General features: G+C 59.4%; 1 long non-coding RNA gene across 3 annotated transcripts; it reads right to left on the bottom strand.

Annotated features, from left to right (window-relative positions):
• Positions 1 to 289: 289 nt before the first annotated feature.
• Positions 290 to 9536, bottom strand: LOC311428834. Of its 3 annotated transcripts, XR_014687913.1 has the most exons (9): positions 9524 to 9536; positions 9209 to 9338; positions 8984 to 9022; positions 8710 to 8801; positions 3856 to 3916; positions 3370 to 3472; positions 2066 to 2131; positions 1824 to 1898; positions 290 to 399 (listed from the first exon to the last, which is right to left on the bottom strand). It is a non-coding gene; the product is annotated as an uncharacterized lncRNA (long non-coding RNA). The 3 variants fall into 3 exon arrangements; XR_014687914.1 differs by lacking the exon at positions 1824 to 1898 and having other exon boundaries at positions 293 to 399; XR_014687915.1 differs by lacking the exon at positions 290 to 399 and having other exon boundaries at positions 1312 to 1898.
• Between the last annotated feature and the right edge of the window lie 1152 nt (positions 9537 to 10688).

The raw sequence follows: 10688 nt of genomic DNA, 5'->3' as shown, positions 1-10688 counted from the left end.
GGCTTAGACCAAGGAGAAAGAACAGACAAACGTGACAATCCACAAAACAGTCTATACCCACTCCTCTTCCTTCCTCCCCTACTGCAACAGCCAAGAAGCCCAAAAGCCACGTACCCCAACCCAGTACGACCGCTTCGCTCACCTAACATCTCAAGGAGATGCATCATGCTCCCTGCTCCTCTTGTGCCCCGAGCAGCTCCAGCATTTCAGGAACTGGAACTGCTGATGTCTGGCAGGTCTCAGAAATGTGGCAGGAGACGTATGCTGCTGTCGCAAGGCGCTTGCAAAGCCGGCCTGACAGGTGAAGCAGACTAACACAGTCCACCGAACAACTCGGGGACCCCACTGCTGTCCACTCACTCTCATGCTTCGTTCAAGTTTCCGTGCCTATGCCCTGGGCTACAAAAAATAGAGAGAGAAGGTCACATCTACGATGGACACACAAACAGTACAGCTCCTTGATAAGAACTCAAACACAGAGACCAGAGCTAGACAAATAAAAAATCCACCCTGCAGTCCACAAATGCCAAATGGCCATGAATGCATAGCAGCTCCAACAGGGGTAATCACAAACTTACACTTTGCAGATGAAGAAGGTGACCCTGCTCAGTCTCTTGGTAATACTGTACCAATGTGGTCAAGCCCCTTGTAGCATGTAATCAAGCTGGTTTTAGTCCTTTGGAGAGTTACACAAGTGGGTTGGTTCATCTAGAGATTAAAAAATAGCTCAAACACAGGAGCGTATGCCACCATCCCAAAAAACAGTGAGCCAGCAGCCTCTACTAAATATCCCTCTATTAAGTGAATTCCAAGCACTTAGAAATCCAGAAATCCATAGACTCCAGCCTGCCTAAAGAACCCTGCAACTGACTGAAGGAATCACCTGGGAAAGGGGAGGGGCAAAGCACAAGAAAGTAGAAAGAGGAGGAGCAGCAGCTGTGGTTTATTTACTTATTTATAAGGCTTAGCTCAACAGCATGCAGACTGCAGACAAGACAACTGGGGTGTTTCTAGAAGCAACAATCCCCATGCTTTTACTACAGCTTTTAATATTAAAAGGACAATACCACCAAGCAAGTAACTGAAGCTTTTTCAGCTGGAATTAGCTCAAACTTTTATTTACATTTAAAGAAAACTCTAGGAGCAGAACAGATTATACACCAACAAAATCAATTCCATTCCATTCACAGGAAAAATCACTTACTTCAGTAGGCTATCTGAAAACCAAAGGCTATGCTGATGGGTCAAAACACGCTACAGGACACTGGGGCCAGGCCCTCCACTGCACCATCTTAAAACCCATCGCTACACTCACCAAGGTGCAACCCCAACCCAAACACAGATGCAGCATTTCAGCCTCAACAGTTTTGCAAACTGCTGGAAAGCAGGCTTCATCCTCAGCGAGGCGTGCTCAGGCTACACAGGACAGGGCTTCGGGCACCTCTTTGCCTACCAAAGACGACCGACATCAGGAACTGCCACACCAGACAACCTTTTTCCCTACACAACACCTTTCTCAGGAACCACGCAGCATTCCAGTGACCTGCTTTCCTCCTACTCTAAAGGCTATCTCAGCCCACCTTGTCTGTGGCACCTCATAAACAGGAGAGAAAGCAATCGCAGCAGCAAAAGCCACAGCACCCTCAGGACAGTTACTCTCATCCCCTCCTGTACCTCTGCCGCTTGCCTGCCCCACATGGCACATGCTTCCATCTGTTCTCTTTACCCACTTATAGCACCTCTAAAAGAGAAACTGGAATTTTACTCGATTGGATGTAAGAAAATAACTGCAGTGACAACCGCACCCCAAAAATAACAGCTACCTCTGCTCATCACGCACCACTCACTCCAGAGGCACCTCGGGTCATGACGTCCTGGACTACATACTGAGTTTCAGCCTGAACAAAGGAAAACACAGTCACAAGATAATCATTCAGCTGCCAGCATTAGCACCCATCCCTCAACAACACAAAGGAACCCCATTTACAATATTATCGTTTCAAAACAGCAGCCCCCTTGCCTCAGCACCTGGAAAGGGGATCAAGCCAGTCACTGAGTTGCCTACCAAGTGCTGGACAGTTCCAGAAGGAGCTCTTTCCTGTGACAGGTTCCTCCAAAGCTTTACACTCTACTGGGGACAGGAAAGAAATAAGAATAAGAATTTCAAAACCCCATATCTGTAAGCTTTCAAGATTCGACAGACCTCCTCAAGCACACCATTCAAGCGCTATGCGAGCAGCTGCTCGCAAGCAGCTCTACTCTCCTCCCCCCCAAATCTGCCAAACACCACAGAGATGACTGTGCCAGCTGCCCTTCAGTACATGCCCAGAGGCAGACCGGATGTCTTTGCCAAAACAGTCCGGACAATGTATTAGTACACCCATGGACATTAGCTATCATCACTAACTGCCAGGCAGGACAGTTCCAGACCAAACACATACACACAGGCACGCCACAAACACTACAAACAAAACACACAACACAAGGCACAAGAAGAAGCAACCCCCCCGAGGGAAGCCCTGTGGCAACAGCAAGTCAGAACAGGTGCTCTGCAGCAGACCCTAGCAGAGACTCAAATGTCACAACATGCGACTGGAAGCAACTGCCAGAACTGGGATGATGGAGGCCTAAAAAGCCTGCCTTCAAGACAAGAGACCAGAAGGATGGGGAGTGAAAACCCCTTAAGAAGACGCTTAGGAAATCAATTCCAAAGCAAGAGCTCCTGATGCAGCCCAGATGATTTCTGCAAGAGTGAGGATGGAAACAGATGTGATCTCAAACTGAATACGATGCACAAGACCTGAAACAGATCTGCACTTCAAGCAGCAACTGCAAGACAAGAAGTGCTCAGATCAGAGTCATGATGACAAAACAAGCATTGAGGCCCTTCAGCACCGCTACCAAGTCCCCTGTCTGGTCAGTCCAGTGTAAAAAGCTAGGAGGATATCAAGACCCAAGAAGCACAGAACAGACATCGCAGAAGCAACACTACAGGACAGACGAACAGAAGGAAACTGTCATGCCTGGCACACGCACTCAACCTACAAAATAATCCCGCTGCTTCTATTAGCCTGGTGACCCAGCCACAAGCAGCCTGAACGTGACCCAGCCTGAACTACCCTCACAGTGGCACCAAGTCTATTCAGCCAGCTGGCTCCACGCTGCTCTGACTCCCAGCTCCCATTAGCCACCCCAGATATGCAAATACCAGGTGCCCCCCAACTTAGCTCTCAGGTTGCTGGATGGTAAAGTTCCTCCGCCTCAAGAAGCGCACAGGCACCGATTGTCATCTTAGTCAAGTGCCAGGCTCATCATCAGCTGCAAAAACAGACTACCAGCATTCACTAGCACTCCGGCCATGATGCCCACCTTCTCCACAATGCTGACTACTTCTGATGTTACATACGATTGTGCTCATGTGTTCCTCTCCAAATCCAAACTCCAACAGTGCAGCCAGTATCATCCACACCAACTGGGAAAACAAAGGGATTAAATGATCACTGCGTTCACAAGAAGTCACCCAATGGTGTTTTTTGTTGTTGTTTGTGTGTGTGTTTTTCTTTTTTTTTTTTTTTTGAAATCTGCTTTAGCTCAACAGCATGCAGACTGCAGACAAGAGAACTGGGGTGTTTCTAGAAGGAATAATCCCCATGCTTTTGGTGCAGCTTTGAATATTAAAAGGACAATACCGCCCCCAGCAAGTAAATGGAACTTGCTTAACTGGAAATAGCTCAAACATTTTTTTACGTAGAAAGAAACATCTAGCTGCAGAACAGATTATACGCCAAAGCAATCAAACACCAAACAATCTTTCCTTCGCTTCGGATAAGGGATGACCAGGCTGACAACACTCACCTTCCCTCAGAGCTTCGTAACATGAAGATTTCCCTTCCCTGTCCACGACTGCACAAAGCACCTGCAAAGACAAGAGAAAAGCACACTCTGAGGCACCTCATAGCCACGGCGTACCTGCTGCAATACCTCTCTCTTCCCAGCTCTGTTACTTCAGCTGCTCACCAGCTCTAACTGAGATTCTTCGCTCACAGCGCCACTGCAAACTCTGCCTGGGCCACACAACACACCAAAAAGACATGCACACACACATGCCAAAAAGACATGCACACACAGCAGCCCTGGCAGGGGTAATCACAGACTTACCCTTTGCGGATGAAAAAGGTGACTCTGATACAACTGTGCTCAATCTCTTGGTAATGCTGCATCTACACTGTCAAGCCATATGTAGTATGCAATCAAGCGGGTGTAACTCTCCAGAGGACTAAAACAAGTGGTTTTATACCTCTAGAGATTAAAATATAGCTCAAAAACAGGAGCATATGCCACCATCCCAAAAAAAAAGTGAGCCAGCAGCCTCTACTAAATATCTCTCTATTTCAAGCACTTAGAAATCTAGAATTCCAACCACTTAGAAATCCAGGAATTCATAGACTCCAACCTGCCTAAAGAACCCTGCAACTGACTGCAGGAAAAACAAAGCACTGACCCCAAAGAGCAGCCCAGGCAGAGGGAGCTCTCTGATGCCATGCCTGGGGCTCATATACCTTTTGGCCCCGCCCAGCACCCAAACCAAACCATCTGGGAAAGGGGAGGGGCAAAGCACAACAAAGTAGGAAGAGAGCAAGAAAAGCAACTGTTGTTTTTTTTAATTTCTTTTTTAAAATAAACTTTACCTCAAAAGCATGCAGAGAGCAGACAAGATATCTCTGGTGATTCTAGAAGCACGAATCCCCTTTTGCTTTTTCTGCAGGTTTTAATAAGGGATTTACAATATCACCAAGCTAGTAACTGAAACTTTCTCAACTGGAATTAGTTCAAACAGGCTCATCCCCATCTGTAAACGCAGAGAACCAGCATTCACTAGCATGCCAGCCCTAATACCCACCTACTCCACAACGGTGACTACTACTGATGGAACATACAGTTGTGCAATACCTCTCCGTTCCCAGCTCCTTTACCTCACCTGCTCAGCAGCTCCACCTGAGCAACGTGCCCGGGCGGCGCCGCGCCGCAACGTGCCCGGGCGGCGCCGCGCCGCAACGTGCCCGGGCGGCGCCGCGCCGCAACGTGCCCGGGCGGCGCCGCGCCGCAACGTGCCCGGGCGGCGCCGCGCCGCAACGTGCCCGGGCGGCGCCGCGCCGCAACGTGCCCGGGCGGCGCCGCGCCGCAACGTGCCCGGGCGGCGCCGCGCCGCAACGTGCCCGGGCGGCGCCGCGCCGCAACGTGCCCGGGCGGCGCCGCGCCGCAACGTGCCCGGGCGGCGCCGCGCCGCAACGTGCCCGGGCGGCGCCGCGCCGCAACGTGCCCGGGCGGCGCCGCGCCGCAACGTGCCCGGGCGGCGCCGCGCCGCAACGTGCCCGGGCGGCGCCGCGCCGCAACGTGCCCGGGCGGCGCCGCGCCGCAACGTGCCCGGGCGGCGCCGCGCCGCAACGTGCCCGGGCGGCGCCGCGCCGCAACGTGCCCGGGCGGCGCCGCGCCGCAACGTGCCCGGGCGGCGCCGCGCCGCAACGTGCCCGGGCGGCGCCGCGCCGCAACGTGCCCGGGCGGCGCCGCGCCGCAACGTGCCCGGGCGGCGCCGCGCCGCAACGTGCCCGGGCGGCGCCGCGCCGCAACGTGCCCGGGCGGCGCCGCGCCGCAACGTGCCCGGGCGGCGCCGCGCCGCAACGTGCCCGGGCGGCGCCGCGCCGCAACGTGCCCGGGCGGCGCCGCGCCGCAACGTGCCCGGGCGGCGCCGCGCCGCAACGTGCCCGGGCGGCGCCGCGCCGCAACGTGCCCGGGCGGCGCCGCGCCGCAACGTGCCCGGGCGGCGCCGCGCCGCAACGTGCCCGGGCGGCGCCGCGCCGCAACGTGCCCGGGCGGCGCCGCGCCGCAACGTGCCCGGGCGGCGCCGCGCCGCAACGTGCCCGGGCGGCGCCGCGCCGCAACGTGCCCGGGCGGCGCCGCGCCGCAACGTGCCCGGGCGGCGCCGCGCCGCAACGTGCCCGGGCGGCGCCGCGCCGCAACGTGCCCGGGCGGCGCCGCGCCGCAACGTGCCCGGGCGGCGCCGCGCCGCAACGTGCCCGGGCGGCGCCGCGCCGCAACGTGCCCGGGCGGCGCCGCGCCGCAACGTGCCCGGGCGGCGCCGCGCCGCAACGTGCCCGGGCGGCGCCGCGCCGCAACGTGCCCGGGCGGCGCCGCGCCGCAACGTGCCCGGGCGGCGCCGCGCCGCAACGTGCCCGGGCGGCGCCGCGCCGCAACGTGCCCGGGCGGCGCCGCGCCGCAACGTGCCCGGGCGGCGCCGCGCCGCAACGTGCCCGGGCGGCGCCGCGCCGCAACGTGCCCGGGCGGCGCCGCGCCGCAACGTGCCCGGGCGGCGCCGCGCCGCAACGTGCCCGGGCGGCGCCGCGCCGCAACGTGCCCGGGCGGCGCCGCGCCGCAACGTGCCCGGGCGGCGCCGCGCCGCAACGTGCCCGGGCGGCGCCGCGCCGCAACGTGCCCGGGCGGCGCCGCGCCGCAACGTGCCCGGGCGGCGCCGCGCCGCAACGTGCCCGGGCGGCGCCGCGCCGCAACGTGCCCGGGCGGCGCCGCGCCGCAACGTGCCCGGGCGGCGCCGCGCCGCAACGTGCCCGGGCGGCGCCGCGCCGCAACGTGCCCGGGCGGCGCCGCGCCGCAACGTGCCCGGGCGGCGCCGCGCCGCAACGTGCCCGGGCGGCGCCGCGCCGCAACGTGCCCGGGCGGCGCCGCGCCGCAACGTGCCCGGGCGGCGCCGCGCCGCAACGTGCCCGGGCGGCGCCGCGCCGCAACGTGCCCGGGCGGCGCCGCGCCGCAACGTGCCCGGGCGGCGCCGCGCCGCAACGTGCCCGGGCGGCGCCGCGCCGCAACGTGCCCGGGCGGCGCCGCGCCGCAACGTGCCCGGGCGGCGCCGCGCCGCAACGTGCCCGGGCGGCGCCGCGCCGCAACGTGCCCGGGCGGCGCCGCGCCGCAACGTGCCCGGGCGGCGCCGCGCCGCAACGTGCCCGGGCGGCGCCGCGCCGCAACGTGCCCGGGCGGCGCCGCGCCGCAACGTGCCCGGGCGGCGCCGCGCCGCAACGTGCCCGGGCGGCGCCGCGCCGCAACGTGCCCGGGCGGCGCCGCGCCGCAACGTGCCCGGGCGGCGCCGCGCCGCAACGTGCCCGGGCGGCGCCGCGCCGCAACGTGCCCGGGCGGCGCCGCGCCGCAACGTGCCCGGGCGGCGCCGCGCCGCAACGTGCCCGGGCGGCGCCGCGCCGCAACGTGCCCGGGCGGCGCCGCGCCGCAACGTGCCCGGGCGGCGCCGCGCCGCAACGTGCCCGGGCGGCGCCGCGCCGCAACGTGCCCGGGCGGCGCCGCGCCGCAACGTGCCCGGGCGGCGCCGCGCCGCAACGTGCCCGGGCGGCGCCGCGCCGCAACGTGCCCGGGCGGCGCCGCGCCGCAACGTGCCCGGGCGGCGCCGCGCCGCAACGTGCCCGGGCGGCGCCGCGCCGCAACGTGCCCGGGCGGCGCCGCGCCGCAACGTGCCCGGGCGGCGCCGCGCCGCAACGTGCCCGGGCGGCGCCGCGCCGCAACGTGCCCGGGCGGCGCCGCGCCGCAACGTGCCCGGGCGGCGCCGCGCCGCAACGTGCCCGGGCGGCGCCGCGCCGCAACGTGCCCGGGCGGCGCCGCGCCGCAACGTGCCCGGGCGGCGCCGCGCCGCAACGTGCCCGGGCGGCGCCGCGCCGCAACGTGCCCGGGCGGCGCCGCGCCGCAACGTGCCCGGGCGGCGCCGCGCCGCAACGTGCCCGGGCGGCGCCGCGCCGCAACGTGCCCGGGCGGCGCCGCGCCGCAACGTGCCCGGGCGGCGCCGCGCCGCAACGTGCCCGGGCGGCGCCGCGCCGCAACGTGCCCGGGCGGCGCCGCGCCGCAACGTGCCCGGGCGGCGCCGCGCCGCAACGTGCCCGGGCGGCGCCGCGCCGCAACGTGCCCGGGCGGCGCCGCGCCGCAACGTGCCCGGGCGGCGCCGCGCCGCAACGTGCCCGGGCGGCGCCGCGCCGCAACGTGCCCGCTCACTCTCTAGGCACTACTGCACTTACGCGGTCAAGAAACTGTACCCCACGGTTTCCGAAAAACAACGTACCTGACAACCCCTCATAAAAGAGCATCGAATATGTGAATTCCAAGCACTAAAGCCTAGAAGGCTACAAGATCTAAAGACTCAACCCACAAGTAAACCCACAAGCAAAAGATCCAAAAATATAACAAACTGTCCCTAAACCTGAAACAGACTACCCTTTACATGCCCACTGCTGCCTTTTTCATATACATGCTCACACAGGGAGCCTCCATGACACATTTCTCCTAAACCATGCTCCATCACTTTTCCACCAACGTTGTGGCTTTGGTAAGATTTGACATATAGGCAAAGACTCACAGAAAGCCCCGTAATTCTGCCAAAATCATAAGGGACCCAGAACCACAGAGCAAACACACAAAGTAACATCACCATACTATCTGTAACACTGCTATAACAATTACTCACCTGAGGAAGAGCTGCATGCAATAGAAGCACCTACTACTAGGTTGCTTTACTGTGACAGATCCTGCCAGTTGCCACCCAAAAAAGACATGCGTACCCGTTTCTACTTGAAAATGCATCAGTCCATAGACTCTGACCCACCTAAAGAACCCTGCAACTGACTGAAGGAAAAACAAAGCACTTACCCCAAAGAGCAGCCCAGGCAGAAGGAGCTCTCTGATGGCATACCTGCAACTCAGTTACCATTAGGTCCCACCTGGAACCTGAAGCCAATCACCTGGGAAAATACAAAAAAAAAAAAAAACAGAAAGAGGGGGAGTAGTAGCTGTGGTTTCTTTACTTATTTATATGACTTAGCACAACAGAATGCAGAGTGCAGACAAGAGAACTGGGGTGTTTCTAGAAGCAGACTAACACAGTCCACCAAAAAACTCAGAGTCCCCACTGACATCCACTCACCATCATGCCTCATTCACGTTTCCGTGCCTATGCCCTGAGCTACAAGAAACAAAGAGAGAAGGTCATATCCACGATGTACATGCAAACAGTATAGCTCCTTACAGAAAACTCAAACACAGAGACCAGAGGTAGAAGAAAAAATAAATAAACAAACACCCTAAAGTCAACAAATGCCAAAAGGCCATGAATGCACAGCAGCTCCAACAGAGGTAGCCACAGAATTACCCTTTGCAGATGAAAAAGGTGATCCTGCTCAGTCTCTTGGTAATACTGCACCTACGTGGTTGAGCCTCTTGTACCATGCAATCAAGCTGGTTTTAGTCCTCTGGAGAGTTACACATGTGGGTGTATACATCTAGAGATTAACATATAGATCAAAAACAGAAGAGTATCCCCCCACCCCAAAAAACAGTGAGCCAGCAGCCTCTACTTAATATTCCTCTATTAAGTGAATTCCAAACACTTAAAATCCAGAAATCCATAGACTCCAGCCTGCCTAAACAACCCTGCAACTGACTGAAGGAAAAACAAAGCACTTACTCCAAGGAGCAGCCCAGGCAGAATGAGCTCTCTACTGCCATGCCTGGGGCTCATATACCTTTTGGCCCCGCCCAGCACCCAAACCCAATCAAGTGGTAAAGGGGAGGGGCAAAGCACAAGAAAGTAGGAAGAGAGCAGGCACAGCAGCAGCTGTGATGTTTTTTTGTTTGTTTGTTTTTTGTTTCTTTTTTTAAATCTGCCATCAGGGAGTGTGAGCGAGAGATAGACTTCTGGAGTAACTCCCTGCAGGGCCTCAAGGGGAGGTACCGAGGTGAGACTCCTCAAATGGGGGTGGACCCCCTGCCCTGTAGCCGTTGGGCAGAGGGAGGGGATCTGGGAGCTGAGGAGGAATGGAAACAGGTCCCTGCTCGACATCGCAGGTGACGCCCTCCCCTTCCAGCCCCGCATTCCCAGGTGCCCTTATACAACAGGTTTGAGGCCCTGGAGCTCGACAGACCAGTTGCTGAGGAAGAGGTAGCAAGTGCTCCCAGGAGGATGCCTAGGGTGAGGAGGTCAACTCCACGCCTCAGGACTGCCTCCACCAAGAAAGACAGAAGGGTTATTGTTGTTGGAGACTCGATTCTTAGGGGAACAGAGGGCTGATTTGTTGGCCTGACCCTACTCGTAGGGAAGTCTGCTGCCTCCCTGGGGTCAGGGTCAGGGACGTTGCCAGGAAGCTTCCCAACCTGGTACGCCCCTCTGACTATTACCCTCTTTTGATAGTCCAGGCGGGCAGTGACAACATCGAAGAGAGAAGCCTCAAGGCTATCAAAAGAGACTTTAGGGGACTGGGTCGGTTAGTGGATGGAGTGGGAGTGCAGGTGGTGTTTTCATCCATCCCTGCGGTGGCAGGGAGGGGTACAGAGAGGACACGGAAAGCCCACCTGTTAAACACGTGGCTCCGGGGCTGGTGCCAACGCAGAAATCTTGGGTTTTTTGATCATGGGGCACTTTACTCAGCACCTGGCCTGATGGCCGCAGACGGGTCCCTATCTTTTAGGGGAAAAAGGATCCTGGGCCAGGAGCTGGCAGGGCTCATTGAGAGGGCTTTAAACTAGGTAGGAAGGGGGATGGGGCTGAAGCTAAGATTGTTGGGGCTGTGCCAGGGGGAACAATGGCAAGGCCGGAGGATAAGGCAATGGCCCAGCTGAAGTGCATCTACATC

This window comes from Aythya ferina (assembly GCF_964211825.1).
Source record: "Aythya ferina genome assembly, contig: HAP1_SCAFFOLD_156, whole genome shotgun sequence".
NCBI lineage: Eukaryota > Metazoa > Chordata > Aves > Anseriformes > Anatidae > Aythya > Aythya ferina.
Note: the sequence above shows the minus strand (reverse complement) of the source record. Positions and strands in the feature narration are given on the sequence as shown.